This window comes from Uloborus diversus, chromosome 1 (assembly GCF_026930045.1).
Source record: "Uloborus diversus isolate 005 chromosome 1, Udiv.v.3.1, whole genome shotgun sequence".
NCBI lineage: Eukaryota > Metazoa > Arthropoda > Arachnida > Araneae > Uloboridae > Uloborus > Uloborus diversus.
The window spans coordinates 160,395,302-160,418,460 of record NC_072731.1 but is presented as its reverse complement, the minus strand read 5'-3'; the positions used below and the strand labels follow the sequence as shown (position 1 = coordinate 160,418,460).

The 23,159-nt window shown below is 32.6% G+C and overlaps 1 protein-coding gene across 6 annotated transcripts in view; it reads left to right on the top strand.

The window, feature by feature from the left end:
* The window catches only part of LOC129233262 (muscleblind-like protein 1), a 312,999-nt gene that overhangs the window by 118,484 nt on the left and 171,356 nt on the right, over positions 1-23,159 (top strand). The window contains exon 1 of one of the 6 annotated variants that reach the window (XM_054867323.1): positions 11,693-11,794. The exons of the other annotated variants lie outside the window; for them this stretch is intronic. The gene's annotated coding sequence lies outside the window, so the exon portion shown is untranslated. Of the gene's footprint in view, positions 1-11,692; positions 11,795-23,159 lie in introns of those variants that run through there. 6 annotated transcript variants of the gene reach the window in all.

The following is a 23,159-nucleotide window of genomic DNA, read 5'->3' as shown; positions in this document are numbered from 1 at the left end:
AACGAGATGAAGAAATGGCTACTTAAAAATATTTTTAATGTACTTTTTTGAACACAACATGGAATTTTCTTTTAAAAAGATATAATAAAATAAATAAATAAATAAATAAGTGTCAATAAATGTTTGCAATAAAAATCTATATTTAAACTGTGCGTCCTAAATATTTTTTCAAAACGATATCATTATTTTACCCCAAGCATTACCCCAATTAATGCATTAGATGTCATATACACCAAGTTTTTCATCAAACGTTCGCGAAGTTGTTAACTTTTGCAAAAAGTTAGTAACCACTATTGAAATATTCTTACAAGGGTGTTTGTGATCCGAAGCTCCCGAAAATTTTGGGTTTCCGTTTCCAAAATTTTGGTCTGACGACATTCTAAAACTGAAATATTATATTAAAAAGAATAAATAAATGTTTTTTATTTCAATGATTTTTGTATGCATATTTGAAGAGTTTTTACTGAAAAAGGGGGGGGGGGGGGGGTCGAGCTTTTGAAAGTTTCATTTTTCAGAAAATTTTACTTGAGTCCACTTGCACCTCTGTATTCTTCGTAATCCATACCTATTGCGAAGGTACTGTGCGCGACAAATTTCCAAACGTTCTTTTTAACTTAATATAAGTTCCTAAATGAAAAACGATATAAAAATTTAAAAACAGAAGGAAAAAAAAAACAAGAAATTTACAATTCATATTATTTTTTAATAAAAATATAAAATAATGTGAAGAACTTTTTTACGTGCCATCCTTGAGTTTTCTCTTTTATTTGGAGAACGTTCAGAACTGAAACGAAATGATTTTAAAAAAACACGCGCCGCCCAAAGGGGTTAACAAAGCCTATTGCCATGTGCAGCAGCAGTTTTGCTTGCTCTTGGATACTCTTCGAAAGAATATGATGGGTTAAATTTTGAACCGTGATGCCTAAGAGGTCGCGGAATACATTTTGCTTCAAATTTCCGAGCTGGGAAAGCGTGTACTTAACCTCTTTCACCACACAAACTAAGTACGCGCATGCTATTTGAATGTGGAGCCGCTTTGCTTTAACTCCCCCCCCCCCGAGCGCCCCTTTCTTATCATTACCGTCTCTTTCCCCTCGTTACGGAGGAGTGATAAATCCTTCACCGCGCCCTTGCCTTTTCCCGTCCAACTAAAATCGCTAGCTTTCATACTTAACCAGAATGTAAGCCGAGGAATATAAATCCAGGTTTAAATTTAGGGTGAAAGATATCGCTGAAAAATATAAGTGCGTGTTTGATATTTTCCTCCTTTCGTGTGGCTGAGTTTTTTTTTTTTTTTTTTTTTTTGTACGAGAAAAAGGAGTGAGAGAGAGAGAGAGAGAGAGTCTCTTAATGTTCTTTTTGGCTCTCTGCCATTTCTTTTTCCTATAATTTTCTGGGATTATGTTATGTCTTTTCTTTTCTGAAGACGGGTTTTAATATACTGCCATATGAAATAATGTAAAGCGCAGTATTTGCAGAAATGAGGTTTTGAGATATTTGAGGAAATGCGTTTTGGATTCCATACAATACGAACAATAAGGGAAATGTTGGACTTTTTTTTTTTTTTTTTTTTGTGCTTTATTTTTAGCGTAAATCAAATAAAAAAACTTGTATAATAAATTTTAATTGCAATTAGGTGACAAAAATGCAAATAAAAGGAAACTTTTTGCAGTTTCTGCGGTTTACCTTCCCACGGCAGTATATGCCCATTTGCATTGTTTCAGAAAGGAAAAAGAAACCACTATACAGAACAACGATAACCATTTTGTGGAATTTTGGATTGATATAGAGATTTGAGAAAGAAAATCTAGATTTAGGAATGAAAATAATAATAAAAGAAAAAAATAGTCATGATTACTATACATATGTACTCTGACGGCCCGAAATACTTTTACTCCACATCTGGTATCGCGTTGATCCATTTGTGGCATGCTAAACAGCTCCCAACTAATTTGAAAGGGGCGCTACAAATTCTTGTAAGTTAAGCTCTGAGTTCGTTCCGAGACATCCCTTATGTGCCCTATGGGATTAACGTGGCCTGGTGATCAACTGAATTTCATTCACATGATCCTCAAATCTTGAACCATCGCAACACACAATTTCAGACGTGACATGAGGCCACAGTGCAGTCGTCTGATCAAAGAATCTATTCTGAGTTATAAAAATTAGACCTTGTTAATGGATGCACTGATGCATAACGTCTGGACCAGTGCGCATCTTTTTTTGGAATGTTCTACCCACAAAGATCGAACTAAGAGACGGAAGAAGACAAAGATTTCTATAGTTCTACCACAATCGTCGATCTCAGATCACTCTACTACCGTCATCCCTGGCCTGTTCATAACCTGTTGGTACATGAGACGAACATTTGTTTTCGTGTTATAAAACGGCGTGCCCTGACACAGCCATCGACGTCAAAAATCGAGTCTATCGATCAGGAAACGCTTTTCCATTGGTCCACGATATCCAAAGCTCACTGCAGGCATAAATGGTGATTTTATTCGGGTAACATGAGAAGAATTTCTTGTTGCTCATACGTAATAAACCTTGTTACCAGTAACACTTTCATTTACACCTAATCTGCTATCAGCTGCCCTACTGGATGTCGCCGATTTTGCGTCACAAATCGTCGAAACCTTTGTCGTTATTTTTCAATGTGACAATTACTACTGGCATCAGTTTTCTATTCACTTTTCATAGCTGAAAGTAGCTGTCATTCATCTATTGCTTTTTTCGCTAGTTCTGAATTTAGGACAACTCGTGAGCTTTGGACGTACGCACTTTCAAAGATAATCGTTGGTTAACACGAACTACGCCCGGTTTAAGTTACATTATTTTTTCAAGACTTAGTTTCATACAAAACGAAAGTAGATATTAAGAAAAGGAAAAAAAAACCTTCACAAATTTTCTTGCTTCATTGATAGGAAATACTTTTATTAATGCGTGGGCTCCATAGCTTCACTCAAGATGAGCCCATCAGGCTGATCTGGGTTTCTTCCGGTCCTACATTTCAATGTTATTTACAGCCAGAGATATAGCTAAGAGTTCTTGTTTCTTCAATAAAAAGTAGAAATAAAGGTTGTTAGCTTAAGGTAGAAATTCCGTTTGACCTTCTTTAGAGCAGAGGAACTCATTTTGGGAACTGAAATATACGAACACAGTGAAGACCGTTACAGTGATCAATTCTATAAGAAATAAACTTTCTGAGGATCAAGTGAAATACTTCAAATAAGGAAGAGATTTGCATCAATTTGATTTTTAGCATGTGGAATGTCAGACATTTTTGATTAAAAAAAATAACAAGACTATAGAATGTGCAATATATTTATAATTCCAATTCATTTTCTTCTCGTTTTCTAAATATTTATTTGAAATGCGAAGCGCCAAAAAACACTTGACTAAATTCTTGAGGTCGTATTGTCAAATTTCCACGCATGAAATACTCTTGTAAGAAGCGTTAAAAAAAAATCTGCTTACAGTCATCTTTAACAATGTTTGCGTCAGTTAAACGCAGCGGTATTTTCACTAGAGCAAACTACATACATTTTTTCAAAGGAGGTGATGCGGGGGGGGGGGGGGACTCCGTGGCTCTGCGGCTGTGCTCTGCGGCAGAAGTTTCGCTTTACAAGCCGGAGGTCGCGGGTTTGGTTCACCAGAAGTATAACACTTGGGGCTTCGGTAGCGCAGTTGGTTGGCGCGTCATTGTAGTAATTCCGAGGTGGTGGGTTCGATTCCCGCCCGTTGCCCTGGTTTTAACTTCCTTCTCTGTGCTGTTAATTCTGTCCTACACTATGTGCCTATATTGTGCTATCTGTCATATTGGACGTGAGTTCATAAACAGGACCTGTGTGACCAAGTGCACGAACTCGAAATGTATCTTGTCGATAAGTCCAACACCTCGACGCAATGGCACCAGCCATTCCGTGGTGTTTATACAACAATAAAGAAATGCGGGACAGTTTTTTTACTGTAAAAATTCCTGGATTTCGGTTTATAGGGTTTCTGAACAGGACTTTTCTGGAAATTCCTAGATTCATTTTACATATAAGTCAACTGTTTTTCTGAACCGACTTATTGTGTTGAATGTTTTAAATTTCATTCTCTCGATTCGAAACGCACCTACATTGAAGGATTATCAACATTTTATCTATTTTTCTTCTTCTTATTATTTTTTTTATTCTGTCGTATCTGATGCATAAGTTTTTAACTCTCAAACCATTTCGTACGGACGCAAATGAAAGCATGTTGGGGTAGATCGCCCGGTAAAAAGCACTCGCATTTGGAAAATTTTAGAAGATATTTTTTTCTCCTTCTCCCTTTTACCGGTTTCAGTGGGGAAAATGGAAAACGATTTGGTATCGCGTACGGCTCCTCTGAGATGTCGTAGAGAAATGTTTTCGGGATTTTTATCCCGGTTTGAAAATTTTATGCTGCAAGGAAGACGTGGGGCTAAAATATCACTTGATTATCGTAAGATTTCTTTTCGATTTCGGTTTGCTGCGAAAAAGTCGGGAAAATTTAAGATTTCGATTCGATTCGTGTATATAGTTGCAATATGTTTGCGGAAAATTGATTTTTCGATGTTTGGAGAGTATCTTTTCGGGCGGTTCTAATAATATATTATAAAGCACCATTAATACGTAATAATACGAAAACTTTATTTGACGTTCAACAAAAATATTAAACGGGAATAATGTGAGATATTCGAAAGCAAAATGAAACCCTGATGGCAAAGACTTCTTGTGATTTTAAATGTAACGCAATTGAAAAAATATTGTCAGTTACGTTAAAACCCCAATTTTTCAATCGTTTCTGTTACGTTTTGAATTGCAAGCGTGCACGTTTATTAGGTTATGAGTAAGAATATGCATATTTATTAACAATTTTAATTTTAAGCATATAATTTTATGACCTTCTTTGTCCCAGCATAAAAACTTGAAAAAATCCTCCAGAGAGATTTGGAAAAGTAAATAATAGCTAAAATTAAGACACTTCAAACAGAAAAAACGCAAGGAAAAAAACCTGGAATTCTCGGCAACGGATTAATAGAGAGATTGCAAACTCAATTCATCAGGGCTCAGCGACGTGGCTTTCATTATGAAGGATGAAGAGAAATTAAAAGTTAAAATTAACTTCTTACAAATATTGTTAAAATTGTTGGAAAGTTTATGGAATTTTATTATTGTAGAATGGAATGAGCTCAGGTTTCGAAAGGTCAAGGTTCATGCAAGGGAAAAAGGAGCGAATGTTGAGAGCATGGAATGCACCAAAAAGTTTTGGACGGGACCGAAAATTTAGGACCTTTGTTTTACGAATGGTGTTGACTTCATAAAATCATTTTACTCCAAAACTGATGAAAAAGTGATACTGTTCTCGGTCACTAATTTCTGAAAAAATAACTAGGTATGCACACACATATTAAAATAATAATAATGATAGTAATTTTCCTTAAAACAAATACACACGTATTTCTTTGAATCTAGTTAGTTCTACAGTGATTTTAAATAGAGAAAACCACTTTAGGCCAAAGTAACCCAAACGCAAGTATAACATTGACCCAAATAGAAAACACTAAAAAAGGGTGAAAATACTTGGAAATAAACTGATCACTATTCAAAAATTTAATTGAGAGATCTCTAGATGTGTAAAACAAGTTTCCACTTCTTGGAAATATGAGTAATTACAAAATTATTCAGAAAAGAATGAAAAAAGTTAAAAATCTGAACCAAAGTAGCCCGCGTTTACGGTATTTTATTCTTTTAAACATATTTTTTAGAACAATAATAAAGTTATTGCCTACTAACGTTTTTACGCCCGTTTTACAGTGAACCCAGTGAATTTTAAGTCTATTAATGTTGCTGCGATGATGATCAATATTTTATGCACTTTTCTTACTCACCTTGAATATGTTATACTTTTCAATTTTCTAGTACATACTTATCATCTTGTATTTTGAAAATCTTTATTGCTCTTATAATAATATATTTCTTTTCTTTTACAGGTATGTAACTGACTTATCTCAGAAAAATATGACATTTCTGTAAACTTAACTTCTTGTTAATCGAAGGTATGATATCGAATATTAATTTAAAATGAGGCAGTGAGAAGCAAAGGGATGTAAGTGGACAGTTTCAAGTTTCGAGTAAAACGCTTTTAAAGATAACGACCGAGATATGCATGTAAATCATGTAATCATGCTGTACAGCAGCACCTACCAGGACTACTAGTACCATCTCTTGCCCCAAGACAGAGGAGAGGTTCTCCTACTATTTGTATCTCCAAATTTTTAATTTTGCCACTTACATCCCTTTTGCTTCTCACTGCCTCAAATGTTGTTGTGAAATGTATAAAAATAAACTAAAAGTTGTGATATAAAATCAAACGATGCATCCAATTTGTTTCCGTATTGATTCGTACGTTATTATTCATAAAAGCATTAAGCATAATTGTATTAAATAATTCCTCGAAACCGATCCATGCAGCCCGTTATGTTCTATGTTAAATCGAAAACTAAGTTATGGAACCTTCCGAAACAACAGATCATCTTCATTCGGTTAGAGAACTATCGCAAATTCGGAGCCCGAATAGTTAGAAATTAGTTTTTGCAAAGCGGGTGGAAATTTCATATTAATAAAATAATCATGTGGACAACGACGATTCTTGGTTTGTAATTTTCTTTCCTTTTTCGTGTTTTCTCATGTTATCTAGATAAAATTTATTTGTAATAATTTGAATTTTATCTGTGTTTTGGCCAGCAAGTTTTTTTCTTTATTTGAAAAGGTAAAAAAGTGTTTGGCGCTGTTGCTGTAAGATGCTCCATATTGCTTTGAAAGAGCTAGCTCTACGTCGTAGTTATTTAAGTATTTTATGTTTCTTGATTTTGCCTTATCTTGTTTTATAAAGCAGCAAATTTTTATGTTTAAGTATCATGTTTGTCATTTCTTTTTGCACTATGGGTGCTTAACCTGGCTGGCAGCAAAAAAGTGGTTGGTTCCACCACCTGATGGGGTAGGTTACACCCGTGTCTTCCAAACAGTTTTGAAGTGTCATGGGTTTAAAATTGAACTGCAATTATTAGAGCTCTCAACTCACAGTCAAAAAAACAAGAATGATTTGGTGATTTCATTATTAAAATTTTTCCATATTCAATAGCATTTTCTGTAAATTTACGTATGAGCACTTATAACCAAGAGCATCCTCTATGCAAAGCGCAGTCTACTGACACATTACTGTGAAACAATTAAGTGGCAACGATTGCAAGATAAATGACCGGAGAGCGATAATGCGCCATGCATATTCAGTTTCAATGAGCTTCATGGAGCATAATTTTGAATGATGGAATAAATAACATCAATGAGAACACCATTGATGAGTAACGTTAAGGCAGTATTTTTTTTAACTTCGTTCAGCCAATGATTGTCTTTTTTGCATGATCTAGTCTTAATTTATCAATTATTGTAATTTTCACCTCTAAGTTTAAGCGTAAAAGAGAATCTTCAGAAATTCCAATTTTATTACTTTTTGGTACTTTAGTTGTAACCCAAACGAAAACCAACTTGCGTACGTATGGTTACCTAACCCAGCGATTCTGAACCAGTGATCCGGCACTGGTTCTCAGAGGTTTCTTGCGGGTTCTCGTCAAAAAAACTTCCTGATAATAAAAATAAAAATAAATAAATAAATAAATGAAATAATAATAAATAAATGCTAAAAATTAAATTTTTTTTAAAGAAGAGAGAGACACACTATGCGATTTTTTTTACGTTAATTTTGTGATTAATTTTCGCAATTTTCTAAGATTTTTCATCAATGTTATTGACTCACGGATTATTATCAAAATGTTTCTTTGAAATATCTTTTTGTAGAATTATTTTAACACTGAGTAAAGTTTCAATAAAATTATTAATTCCTTAGTGTTATTTTTTAAATAATCAAAAGAAAATGCTCGGACCTGAAGATTTTTTTTTCCTTTTTCACAAGTTCTTAACGGTCCCCGAGTAAAAAACTTTCCCATCCAAAAACAAAACACAAAAATAATAAAATAAAATTCCCGACATAACGGTCCGCAAGTCAAAGTTTTTTAAAAAACAGTTATTCATTAATTACTATTATTAAGTAATTTTATTTATTTTTAAGGTAAAAACCTCACCGGTCCGTGATTTTTTTTTCAATAGCTATTGCTGGTCCACTGGTTAAAAAAATGTGAGAAACGCTGGCCCTAACCGGCTATGAACAAAATGCCCTCAAATGTTTGGTGTTTTTTTTTTTTTTTTTTCATTCAATCTGATTTTTCTATAAAATCCGCGCGAGCCATGCTCATAACATTAGTCATTTTAGTTTTCATGAAGAAATTAATTTTTTTTCCGAATGATTTAGTTGCAGTAAAAAAATAGACAATGGAATACTATTACGTTCATAATTGTGAGATCAATCCAAAACGCTCAAATTAGTAAATAATAATTTACTCTTGAGCAATCTTCTCAAGTAGTAAACTTAAATTTCGAGTTGCTTAATTTACATCTACTGCACATTCGCTATGTCATGAATAATTTTTAAATTATGTACTCGTGTAATTCATGTATGAACATCTAATGTATAGAGGCAGATTTGTAATGAGGTCAAATCTTCAAATGGGTCACCGCGAGTCGAAGATGCCCAAAACGAGCGACTATGCACCTGTTTCTGAATAAGTATTGAGGTAAACATTCAAACTGTTCACCATATGCGCTTGTAGGCGTAAGATGCGCAATTATCAAACACAAATGATTGGAAATATCCGAAAGTAGCTCTTCCGTAGCTAAGATTGTTTTTTGTGACTACATATGAAGGACGTCGAATCAAAGAGGGTTAAGTGCAAAAAGCAAAATTTTAGAGATAAATTACAAATGGTTAAAGAAACTCTCATTCATTTTTTGCAGCGTGATTTTGAAAAACTTTGCAATTCGCAACTCCAGAGCTCGAATACGCTACCTTGCGGTGATTAACAAAGCTAAAGAAAAAGGTAAAACATTCATTCCATTCCACACGTGTATTCTTTGGGTAAATTACAGGCTTCAGACAGTTAATGATGTATTGTAATTTCAGAAGAATAGAAAAGAAAGCTTCCCACAAACACGATGAAAAATTAAAGTCATTCACAAAGTGTCAAAGCTAGTTATAAGTTGCGGCATTTGTTTGTTTTACCTTTTTCATTCACCATTAGACAGTGGCTGCAGCTATATATATATATATATATATATATATATATATATATATATATATATATATATATATATATATATATATATATATATATATATATATATATATATATATATATATATATATATATATAAATCTAGCACGTGTTTCATTCAAAACTTTTATTTTATCACCCTTTTTTTGCCTTCGGACGTACAAAATTAGTAAAATTAAAACGCAAAAATATTGCTAGCTTTTGAAAAATGTAAATTAGTTTTTTTTTTCTTTTTTTTTCTTTCTTTCGATCTGAGGTAAAGCAGAAATTTTTTTGTTAAACACCTTATTAATGCATTCATTTTGCATCAAAAAAGTCTGTATTGTTTAAAAAATTAATCTCTATGGCGTAGGAACAAAAGTTTTTTTTTTTTTTTTTAATTCTAGAACTTGTACTTATGTGAAACTGATTGGTGACAGTACATTGAACAATAAATAATTTGTTGTCAAATGCAAAACATAACACTTAGTCAAATGTTCGAGCTGAAATTCTCTCTGAAGCACATAAAGTTTCAATAAACTGGGTCGTGGATCTGAATTAATGGCGGTACAAAATCTAGGAGCCGAATATTTTTGAACCCTTTTTTTTCTTTTTAATTCAACCCGTCTTGGAGCGAACTCGTTTGAAACTGGATTGTCCAGCAATTTGAAACACGTTCGATGACCACCACTCTGCGAAAGCACTAATTTCTTGCGCACTGACGACTTTTTCTTCATCTAGGTTAAAGCTGCTGCCATTTCCTGATTCATTATAATAAACTTTCTTATTTGTGGAAATCACGGAGCGGTTTCATTTCGGCGTAATGCTAACTTATGCGACATTCATTCATCAACTATTTTCCTCCAGGTGCACAGTAGTCTATTGTATGTGTGGTTTTGAGATTAATTTTATTCAATAAACTTTTGATCTAGATGAGCATAATTATACATTGACCAACACTTTGGTATCTTACATTTCTTCCAAAAAATTGTCTTACGTGATGCGCGATAATTACGCTGTTCTATGTTGTTATTTGGTAAGTTGTTGTTCCTTGCACTTGTCGGAATGGTAAAGAAAATATTTTTGTTACTAGAGTTCCCGTTAATCTACAAATTATGTTTTAGTTTTCTGTTATGAGCTACTTTGCAACAAAGGGGAAATTTTTCTCCAAAATTGTATTGCTTTTTTGCCTAAAACTAACTTTCCACGGCATTAGGAGTTCGTTAATTTCTTTCAGAGTTTGAAAGGGCTTCGGAAGAGATAAAAGGATGGGAACCACTGCTCTTTTTGTTGTTCCATGTTCCAAAACGCTTGTATGCAACTCACAAAGCTAATTTACGCTTTACAACGTTGGAATGTTTGAGCTGTGCATCGTGTTCGGGTTGATGTAATTCAGTTCTGCTTTATCTCAACAGTCATTTCATTATTCTGCAATATTATTTTCTTTTGATAGAAGAAAGTTTTTGTAGACATTCCTTTTTGTTTGCATTTATTCCATCACTTTCCAATACCTTAACTCTTTAAGTCCTATCATCTGAGACAGGGGCAGGGGTGTGTGTGGTCCGAAATTTCAAAAAATTCCGAAAATTTTGGGTTGCTGTTTCCGAAAATTTTGGGCCGACAACACTTCTAAAACTGGAAAAAAAAAAGTTCAAAATAAAAGTTGTTTAAAATGTCCTCCCCCCATAATTTCAATCATTTTTGTATGTATATTTGAACAGGTTTTACGGGGGTAGGGGTGTTCGAGCTTTCTCATAGTTTCCGAAAATTTCACTGTCTTCAGAAATTATACTTGAGTCCGTTTGCACTCCTGGACGGGTTCCTATACTGGATGCCAAGGCACCCGGGGTGCCGAAGATCGATATAAGGAGTGGCGCGAAGTGTCCATGGTATCAATATAAATGTATATACAATTGATATGGACTAGGATGCCGTGAGAACATTCTAATTCGTCAAAGGGTGCCGCGATTTGGACCCCTGAGAAGTTTGAGAACCCCTGATCAAAGAACATAAACGGTACTCGATAAGTGTTTAAATGTATTTATTTACTTTTTTTTTTTTTTTGAGAAAATATCTGTCTGATTTAAATAATCACGCTCGTCAGAATTTTGTTTCAACTATATACTTCAGCTGATGCAGAACGTGGAGTTTCACGCCTACGTATAATGTTCGCTCTGAAAATGGCGGCCTGCTCGACAAGCTTTTCCAATTCCTCAACGCACGCAGCTTAGGAATATCGTTTTTTGAATGAATCATCTCAGACGGCATCAACAGCCTTGGGAGTGTCTGCATCTTTTTATTACTTCATTTTCAAGGGTTGTTGAAGCGTTTTCTTCTTTTCCCTTTCCGTACGACAAGACGAATGTCGTTAATGCTGCTCAAGAATCTACTTTTCATATCTTCCCTCGCTGCCCTTGTTCATTTTCTTCAGTCTTGTTTAAACTGTTTAAAGTGAAACGCGTATTTTCTGAATCATCCCTGGCTGTGAGTTTAACCTATGATTAGCTGCATGGAATAATACATCTGAGAGAATTGCTTTTAGGAAAAAGTCTCGATTAGTGGTCAGCTCCACCATTAGTGGTAAGTTAGTACTGTCTTTGGAAAACTATTGACTCTCCCTAAAATAAAAATCATTTTACAACTGATTATGAAGTTACTGACCTTTTTTTCGTTCTTTTGATTGGTTTTCAGTTTGTTTTCTTGTGACATGATTTCAGCACCTTGCACCCCTAAATGTGTGTTCTTAGATTTAAAAAAAGCCTTCTTTTCACTGTTACTGAACTGAACATAAGGAACAAGCAGCATGTGCAATGGCGGATTTAGCATGTCACAATTGCGTGGAGCCCCGAAGCGGATTCAAAAATGCATTGTTTTCCGTGTTACCCCGCCTCGGTAGGAGTGTCGGAAAAAAACGTGAAATTGTAATCTGCGAGGAAATTCGAATTTTTTGGCATGCCATACAATTTGGCATTCATTTTGTAACAAAAAATAAGAAGAGTGAAAAATGTTTTTTGTTTCATCAAGAATAATGCAAATATTTAAGCAAAAAGCGAGAAAACATTAATGTGTTTGTTATTAATGTAGATCATTTGTTATTGATTTTGTCAGTCATATGATTAACTCCGAAGTAATAATAATAATTGCACTGCACTTACAATTTTTAAAAGAAATTATTAAAAATTCCATTCAGAGAGACAAGTTTATTTTAATGCATTGAACAGTCGTGTAAGTTCTTTATGTGGTTTTAAAATATTTTTATCTTAAGACTACAAATTTTTGCTTTGTTTTAATTTAATTGTAATCTTGTTAGATTTTTGATCATTGAAAAGTTTTTACGAATCATGCTGTAAGCTACTAGCATTATCATCGCTTGCCTCAAAACAGACGAGCGTTACTCATGCTACTTGTGCTAGTATCGCAAAATTTTTATTTTTGGCACTTACAACACAAAGTTTCTTAGTTGCTTCAAACGTACTAAGTGCAGAATCTCTCCTGTGTGAGTATTCCATGCTTTTGATGCTTCAAACAAAAAGAAGGGTTTTTCGCACACCAAGACTGCCAGTACCCGTAACTCGAAACCTATATTAGAGTATAAAGTCACTCGTTTCGAGATAATTAGACCACGGTACGTCCCACTGTCCCCCTGAGGCTGCAAGTCCTATAAAAAGACAGATAATCTCCAGTTTGAAGAGTCGCCAAGTTAGACTCATTGGAGCGGGAGGATGGGAAAGCGTCTCATCTGGGAGTTGAACTTCTTCGTCGCTTGACCGGATTCAGAAACGGAGCTTAGGCGCTTGCTTCGGAGATGGATTGAGTGGAGTACCGGGATTGATATGAGAAATAAAACATAATTGGGAATTTTTCGGGTACGTTTTGATGAACTCACTGGAGATGAGGGGTTGGTCGACTGGAACTGGTTTAATGGTGCTGACTTTTTTTTTTGTAACTTCGAACGTTTGACAGTTGGACGAAAATGTAGGTATAGACCAGTCTTTTAAACTTTATGCACTCTCGAAACCCTAGGAAAGCCAAAAAAAAAAAAAAAAATCCCGGGGAATCACGTTTTTCCCTGTGAAGAAAGAGGTTGTTTGAAAATATTATTTTAAATACATCAATATGTTTTAAGTATTTTACATGAAAACAATTTAAGAAGCAAATTAAATTCTTTATTCAAAATTTATGCATGCAATTATAGAAATACCCAAAATTCAGCTATCTTGCAAATTTGGCGAAAAGGGGCTGCTTGCTTTTCTTTTTTTAATTTTATATGTTTTTGTTTATTGCTGAAGAAATTAGGCGTTTGAAAATTCTTTGGAGTCGCATTTCATGTTTGTTTATTTTTTATTCATTTTTAATGAACATACTCTATTCAACTAGTGAGTGTTTTACTGCCGTGGAAGGTAAAGCGCAGTATCTGTAGAAGCAAGTTTTGAGGTATTCCATACTAACAATAGAGAAATGTTGGCAGTTGACGTTTCTTCGCGCTGTATTTTCGGCGGGAACCAAGTAGCAAGCTACAATTAATAACAAAAATAAATAAATAAAAAAAAAACTATGAAAAATCGACAGGTACTGCGCTCTACCTTCCCACGGCAGTTTATATTTCTGTATTTCCGAATGATGTCAGAACACAAGATATTCTAGTTCCTTGTTCAACTGCGTATCACGTAATAGCAGTTCTTTCAACGTTGAAATCTCTTGAACTTTCAATTTTGAGTTGTGTTTGAATATTATCCACTGTTGTATACCTGTTAAAGTACCTTATCTGTGCACGAAAGGGTTATTTATGTAACATAATGTAGCTAAGATGAGGAAACTATTGAAATTTTAGTGCTTAAAAGAGTAGCTAAAATATACTTTCTGACCTTGGTTACACTCAGATTTTCAGTTTACATTGTAAAGATTCCCTCACATTGTTTTTACTGTATTTAAGTTAATTTGCTCAGTAATGTAATTAGTTTTGATATTTGACCTAACATAATCTTAAAGAGTTTTAATTTTTATTATGCTCTCTGCATGTTAGCTTCACCTTGGCTTGCATTTTTTATGTTTGAGTTAACATTTTGTTTATGGTTGTAAAATGTTGTGATGCTTAAAAGCTATATTAATAAAAAGTAAATTAAAACCATAGCTCCGTAGTCAAAATTCACTGTAAGATCTTAGTACCCGCATTATAATATTGAGAGGAGAAAAAAATAAATAAAACGCAGTATATTTAAGCGTATTTTCGGAGAATAAATTCAAATGTAATTGGAAAACAGCCGCAAAATTTTCCACAAAAATAAAAATATTCGTTTTGATGTCGTTCCTGAAATAATTGAATTTCCCCCCCAAAAATAGCATTTAATTCCTCTTGATTGCATCTTATCACCGCACACTTCCTTTAGTTTATTTAGGAGAATCCTAGTAAAGGGGTTGAAGTATTTTCTGTTTCCACTATCATTTTATTTGCATATTTTTACAGACAATTTTATGAATTAAACTTTCAAGAAGAAAAAAAAAGGAACAAAAATGAATTTTAGGTTTATCTTTTGGTTCAGTGGATGGAATAATTAAAGTTTATTTTTAAATGCAGATTTTTACCCTCGGTGTTCTTGTTTTAAGCTTGGTTTATGTTAAAATAAAATAAATCAAAGAACGAAATTATAATGTTGAAAACTGAACGTTAGTTAAAGTTAGTACCCTAACATACATTATTGTTTATTCGCTAGCATTATGGCAACTTTCAAAAAATGTCGTTTTTTGTATGTTGTGATTCACAATACTTTTAATCACCTTTTTCCGCACCATAAAATTTTATGCATCATTAGAAAATAAAGTAAATCCGAATATTTTCACATTATGACTCCTCTCTCTCTCTCTCTCTCTCTCTCTATATATATATATATATATATATATATATATATATATATATATATATATATATATATATATATATATATATATATTTACTTGGTGCTTTTCTGAGAGGAACTTAATATATTTTAACCTCTTTTATACTGTCAGCTAGCAAAATATTGAAACTGAACCAAATACTCCGAAGCACAAAACACCTGGATTTAGTTTAGTGTCAACACAAAGTTCTAAAAATTTCTTCATCACTTTTCAAGAATCTTTAGAGAAGGGATAACCTCAGTTATAAAACTTAGTATAAAGATAATTTAATTCTGCGCTTATGTTCTCCTCTAGTTTCTTAGATCCTATTGAAAAGAGATAAGTGCAAACATTTTCGGGAGCGAAAACTTTCTTCATAATTTCTTTTTTCTCGGTACATCTTCTTCATCTACCAGGACATAATGGTAGAAAAAGAACTCGAACTTTTTTCCCGTGCGCACTGGCAGAACTAGCCTTCACCTCTTCACCCACCACTCGAATTTTCGAGCAGCTGCGTCCTTTTGATGACGTCACGCGATAAAATTACGTAGAAGGTCGATTCCATTGCGGCTGGGATTCCTGGATCCCTTGCCATTATTATTTACTGGGGACCATTACTCGCTGGTGTGCTTATAGGAGAGGAATGGGGAAGAAATTAAACATGTCCAAATGACTGGTAAAAGAAAAAGTCAATGATATTTTCTCCTGTGCCTTATTTTTTTCCCCTTCATCGCATGCAATCTAGCTGTTCTCGAACTCCTCACTTATTTGCTGTCTTTCTTATTTTTTGTTATATCAATGGCATTTCGTCAGCCATGCGTGTGACACCGTGACAGGGAACGAAGCGTTTAAGAAAAGTAACAGCATTTAACTCTATCATCAGCTGAGAAATCGTCTGTGGCAAAAAATGAAGCTTTGGATAGAAGGTGGGGAAAATGTATAGGTGTGTTTTTATATACATGCTTGTGTCAGAAAAGAAGATAATTTATTTAGCATCAAAAATATTTCAATGATAGGGAATTATTCATTAAATTTAAAATTAAAGCAACGTCTGAAAATTTAATGAGCAGTAAAGTTTTGAGACATTATATGCATTTAAAGTTATTTTACTACTTTAAACTTTACGTGCAAAAGCTAACCTTATAATTATATTTATGACGTCATCAAATAAATAAATAAATAACTAAGCGTAAAAATTGGCAAAAAAAGAAACAGACAGTCTAGTTGATAAGGTTGTCAGACTGTTACCATCTGAAGAAAGAAAATGTTTACTGTGATGTTGAAAAAAGCATAAAATAAGTATGCTAAGAATTAAAAGAATAGTCGTATGTTATTGCAACAAATAATCATTTACCAATTACTAAACCAAAACAATTAAAACGGAATCCTTTTACTACTAATACTAATTCTAATCACACATAATAAAACATTTGAATGTTGTTTATTTTTTATTTCTAAAAAGAAATTGCGTGTTCAGGAGCTTAAAATATTTTATTCAGGGAAACCGAGTAAAATGAATCACGAGAAGGAGGAGGCGGGAAAGGGAATGCTGAAATTCGCTTGAATATTTTCCAAACTGTTATGTTCAAAAAGCATTTTTTTTTTAAATGTTACGATTTGTGTGTCAACTTAGACAAGTTAGCATACATCTCTACATAGTATAAAATGAAGTCTTCAAAAAAGCCTGTTTGTGTGAACGCGCAAAACTCGAGAACTACCCGGCCGATTTCGCTAAAATTTTCACAGTCTCATTCTTTTAGCTCCGGAAAGGTTTGCAGACCGGTTCGAAAAAAATTCGATGAGTAGTTCTTTTTTTATTCCAATTTAGGCTAATTTTCACATAAATTCCCAAATATGGGGTGAAAAATTACTTCCACTTATTAATATTACTTATTAATATTGGAAAGGGTAGAATTTTCCGCGTTCTCCGCAATTTGATTCAATGCTCTAACTTAATTACGGCGGGAGTTATTTGCGTGTTTAGCTCGATTGTTTTTTCGTGCTTGTTGAAATTTAGTCACTACTCTCTTCATTAAATCTATCAATAAAAAGTGAAGAAATTGTCCCACATTTTTTTTTGACACGATTGGAAAAAGCGATATTTTTAACTTCAGATCCATCTCGACCTGTGGTCGAAAAACTAAGCTTCTATCTTGAAACGAAAAAAAGTTACAAGCCTTTTTAAATCAAGTTCAAAAAATCTCATTTCCATTCAAATTGTTAACCATTTTCTTTCGCATTTTAATTCCTTAAACTTATTTTATTTTGTGTTTCCATGGTTATGCTTTTTCAATCCCTCTTTTTCGATTTAATTTCTTTTAAGTATTTTAATATCTGTCGTTATTGCTTGGGAGGGAAATTTTGCATGATGTTTTTTTATTTATTTATATAAGCCTGATTGTTGACACACAATTTTTATTTTCAAGGTAGACCGGGCAAAGCCGGGCAACGCAGCTAGTATCCTATATTTACATGACAAAATTTTTAAAGAAAATGTTGGTGGAATTTCCCTTTTAATGATAATGATAGGTTCACTTTTTGTAGAGCTCGTATTTTTTAAAAACGGCGTAAGAGAAGTAAATTTTATTTGAGTTAACCAGTATCAACGATTGCCAGAAAAGTTATGTAGATGATAAATTTGTCTAGTCGGTTCGGATGGGGGAAATTTTATCAAACAAGCTCTTGTTTTTGCATTTGGAGTTTAAAGTGTTCATGGGGTTAAATGGAAATATTTCATTCAGAACGGGGAATGCCGTATGTGGAATTCGTAGTAAACCAAAAAGAAAAAAGAAAGAGTCAATAGAATTGCTATAGTAACAAAACATTATACGATATTTATGAAGATCTTAATCAAGTTTACTAGGAAAGAAACCATCTTTTCCGCTGAATTCAAAATCATTTGCAATAAAAACATTTAATTTGAAATTTAGGTTGTTTTTCAATCTTGAATGTTTACCACTTAATAATAGTGGAGTTGTTTCCTTCAGTCAAAAGTATCACTTTTAGTCACTGAAACTGATAGAATAAGCAGAAAAAAAAAAAAAAAAGCATGGAGCGAGAAAAAACGTTCATTTTCCCAGCGCTTAATTTTTAATTATTATTCTAAAATGTCTAATTTTGAAAACAAAGCTTAAATGATGTACTTTAGCGCATCTGTCTACCGTGTTTCCACGTTATGATAATAAGAAGCAAATTAAATATTGCGCTCTACGTTTGCTATCAACCATATTGTTGCCAGTACACGTGAGTAAAGATGCGAATTAAATATTGCGCTCTATGATAATGGCATCAGTGAATGGCATTTCGTAATTTATGATGTCTTCGGCAGAAGCGTAAATAATAAAAGCGCACCGATTAAAATATTTTTTAAAAAATATTAAACTTCGTCAATTTATTTAAAAAATCAGATCTTATGTTTTTAAACATGCTCTTTCAGAAAAAAATACTTTTAAAATTTTGGAAACGATCCCATTGGGAATGGCTATATTTTTTAATTAATCAGTAGATGGCGTGGTCGAAATCAGTTTACTTTGTCCGTAAAGAATGTATTTCCGTTCGATACGAACAAATGCTGACTTTAAAAAAAGTAACTTAGCACAATAATTTTTTAATCAAAATTAAACTTCTTTAAAAGCTTAAAACCGATCAATTATTTACACTTTTAAATGCATTCTATGTGCAAAGGAAGCCTTTTCAAGTCAAAATAAAGTTAATTTGAAACCAGCGATTTTGAGACAGATCAATACTTTCCGATCATATCTCGCTTTCTGTTGTTAAGAATAACAAATGATTAGCTCGCCTGATCGTTTGCGATGGTGGAAAAACGGGACTGGATTGACGACACTAGTCCCAGCCGTTTGACATGTTTCTTTTCCGAATAACCATTTGTAAGAAGTCCATCTGTTTGTTTTGGCAAAGATTCGAATTCAGAGACCATTCTTTGCACTTTTTTCATCCTTCAATTATCTTTTATTCTTTCCGTCAAAGTTTTACAATACTGACCGGAAAATCGTCCACTTAAATATTTAATTTGTTTTTAAAGAATAGATATTCTAATGCAGTGATTATTTAGAAAAATTTTTGGTTCATCTGTGATCCCTTAATCCTAAAATTACAGCTATAAGGAATTCAGAGTTCGTACTCAAATGAAGATAAGCTCTATGTAATATAAAACGAAATATTTTATTATGAAAAATTGTAACTAAGTACAAACCCTACAATTTCGCAGTACGTTTTTTATTTTGACAGTAATATTTTGTATGATTTTAGCTCGATACATAATTCAAGATTGCAATAAAGCATAAGAAGAAAGTTATATGTATAACCTTTTCAATTAAAACGGTTCATATCAGTTTTTTTTTTTGTATTTTTAAGCTGTTATGTTTAATTTTTAAAAGAATTATTTTGTATGTTTTTAGCGTGTTACAAGTTGCAATAAAACATAAAAAAAAAAGTTATGTGCATAATCTTTTCAATTGAAACAATTCATATCAGATCTTTATTTTATTTATTTTTTTTTAAAGCTGTCATGTTTAATTTTTAAAAAGTCAAGGACCTTTTGGGAACGACACCCAATAACTCCAGGCCATAGATCACTATTTGAAAATTTGGAATTCTAATGGAAGATAAAATACCAGTTATAGTATAATTGCACAGATTTCTGCTTTTGTAACTTTTGGTACAGCCTGAATGACAATAAAGAAAAGATATAGTTGTCATGAAGTCATAAAATGGTTTTGAAATAAAAAATAAAAGCTGTGGAAAGTTAAGTGTTACATTGTAGATAGCTAAAAATAGCATTTAAATTTGTTTTTCAAAAAAAAAAAAAAAACTTTTTTTCCAAAAAAATAAAAAATTTAAGATTTAAATTGAGAATTTTTCATTGTAATTTGAGAAAACAAACTATAATGACTACGAAGAATGTTTCCCTCCAATTCAATAATCAGGTAACATTTTATTTGCCAAAAATTTGTTATGCCGCACATTAGTCAAGAACTTCCAAAAGCTTTTGAATTTTCCTTTCTGAGAGCTTAAGAACTTTTAGAATGTGGTTACAAATATCGGGAAGAACGCTAAAGAGTAGATTAAATGGAACTTCTTAACTCATAAAGTAGAGAAGTCTAAACAAGCTCTTTGTTGTAAAAAGTGTTAAATAAAAGTAAGTGATTTAAGGTGTGTGAATAACAAAAGTGTAAAACAACCATTTATTATTTATATTAAAAGTAAGACGTTGGAGGTAAAAGATAAAACATTTGATTGCTTAGTGTTCAGCTTAGGCTTCATAAGTTGTCATTAAAATCTTACAATTATCTGAGTATATCCCATTCATTCTAAAATATATCCCTTTCATACTCCCTTTTAATACTAAATACTTCTATCTAGATAATTGTTAAATATCACATGTTATGATAAAAGAATAATTTTTTAACCAGTGCGTCAAAATAATAATAATAATAATAATAATAATAATAAAATAAATAAATAAAATAAAAATCGCATAATATGGTTTATTTCGATCTCTTTACACCTACACATTTTGTTCCCTTCCTTACTTGCTGTACTGCATGTTTAAACCAATTTTTGGTATTTAAGGAGGAATAATATTTTTATTATACAGTCGGATCCCGACCTACGCGAGGATGCGTTCCAAGACTCCTCGCGTTAGTCGAAATTTCGCGTTGTGGAAAATTGTGTGTATATTGTTTTTTTTAATCAACAAACCCAATTATTTTAGACATTTTTAAACACCTTTCAAACTGTTTTAGAGTATTTTTTAACTATACATTGTCGTTTCTTACATAGAGAGCTGATTTTTAATGTAGTTTTTAAAAAGCTGCATTATTCAACATAAAATACTGTTATGATGCACAAAATCAATGATCAGTGGCAGAGATAGACATAAAATAAAGCAGTACGTGCAGTATGCTGTAGTCATAAAAAAGTGCTGCACTATAATATTATTGTATAGTAGGTATAATTATATTTACATTTATAACTTAATAATTGAAGATGATGATATGCTGCGCAATCATATCGTTATTCGACTATACTTTTAAACACAGCAGCTTTGTATTTACTTTTACAACGTTTGCATCTGTGGTAACACCCCTCTTTCAGGGTATCTATAATTTGCAATACAAGGGCAGCTTCCAATTTCACACTGTATGCATTTTGCTTAATACACTACTCTGCGAGCTTTATATTAAAACTAAGTTCTGAACTTATACGGAATGCCTTTTCTTGAAATTCAATTTAACCAACTTCAAAAAGGAGGTGGTTTTCAGCTCATACCGTATGTATGTTTTTCTTTTCTTTCTTTCTTTTTTTTTTTTTTTTTTTTTTTTGTACGTATTGAAAATTCACTTATATCTAATTGTTGTGCTACCTTCGATCCACATAGTTGTGCAAGTCGCAAACTTTCGCTTTTTGTTTCCATCTTCACGAATTCAGTATTTCGTAGTCAATAACGAAGCCGACACTTAGCCCCACGATTCCTTTTCAAATATTTTCGTTTTGAGAGCGATAAATTTCGTTGCTCATGAAAAACTCGCGTTATAGCCATTTCGCGTAAGTCGAATCGCGTTGTAGTGGAAGTCGACTGTATATATATTTTTTTTTATTTAAGTTTGTAGGTTTTTTTTTTTTTCTGGTGATTGCAAAAGGTTTTGTGATTTTTTGTTGAATTAATGTTGAGGCTTTACTGAAAAGTACTTTAAATGTGTCGCTGCTTTTAGTTTAGATTAGAGTAATAATTGAAATATAGCAAAATCCTTAGAGAATCAAGTTATCATATTATTTTTCCCTTTGCACAGAATTGAAATTTCTTGCCAGTTTTTGTTTTTCTTATGTCCTTAATTAAATATTGTATCAATCTAATCTATTGTATTCTCAAAATAAATGTGAGGTAGAGTAGCAGCAATATGCACTACGTGAAAATGCGGCTTTTAATCCTTGGATTAAGAATCGGGTTGGGAGGGGGCATATTTAAAATGAAGAAATATGTAAATAAAAGAAGCTTCTGAACTTTTCGAATGTACCTATTAACACTAGATAATTACTTTTCAACTTGCACACTTATCATATTAAATTTGATCAACTTATTTTACGATGCGTGCTTACTTTTAAAGTGATCGAAATTTGTCTTATTATAAGTAGTGTTACAAATTATTGATTTATTTGTATAATGAGTTAAAAACGTTTTTCAAAGAAATAATTAATTTGAAGAATGCATATGTGCTATTAGTAATAATTCCAGACATATATTGATTTAAAATGTTTTTAAATTCTTACAAATGAATAATTTTAAAAAAATGTATTCATTTATTTATTCATTCTGCATTTGGTTATTCTAATTCGTGCTTTGTCTTTTGGCTGGGTTCCCTAGTTTGTGTGAGATACGTCAAGTGAAAGCGTGGAAAAACTGTTAACGATGAATTAGTGTTTAGGCAGATACAGAGCGTTATCTTTTATCTTAATGGGGTCAATCACAATGGGAATCTATTCATAGGAGTTCCACTTGATTCATAAGTTCAGAATGCAAATCACGACTTTAGTGTACCTCTATTGTGCGAACCCTTTTTAACGCATATATAAATTTTGCCAGTGTTCTTAACTATTAAACAAATCTACTTCATAAATTACATTCAATGTAAATAAATAAATAACATATGAGGCAATGGGAAGCAAAGGGGTGTAAGTGCCAAAATTAAAGAAAAATGAGATAATGATTAAAAATTGTAGGATCGTCTCTACTCTGTTTTAGGGCAAGAGTTGGTACTAGTAGCCCTGGTAGGTGCTGCTATACAGCATGATTTAGAAAAAAAAATTGAAGGAAAGCCTACCAAGGACCGCAACTTTAAACGTATTTTACTCGAAACTTTAAAATGTCCACTTACACCCCTTTGCCTCTCACTGCTGCCTATACATTTTACATTCGATATTTTCAAACGAGATGTTGTGAAATCCTACCTAGAATTTCCATTTTTTTTTAAATTTTAATTAATGCAATTTTTTTTCTAGCGAATTTTTTCTTCAGAAAAATGTAACACCGTATATAAATCTCGTGATAACA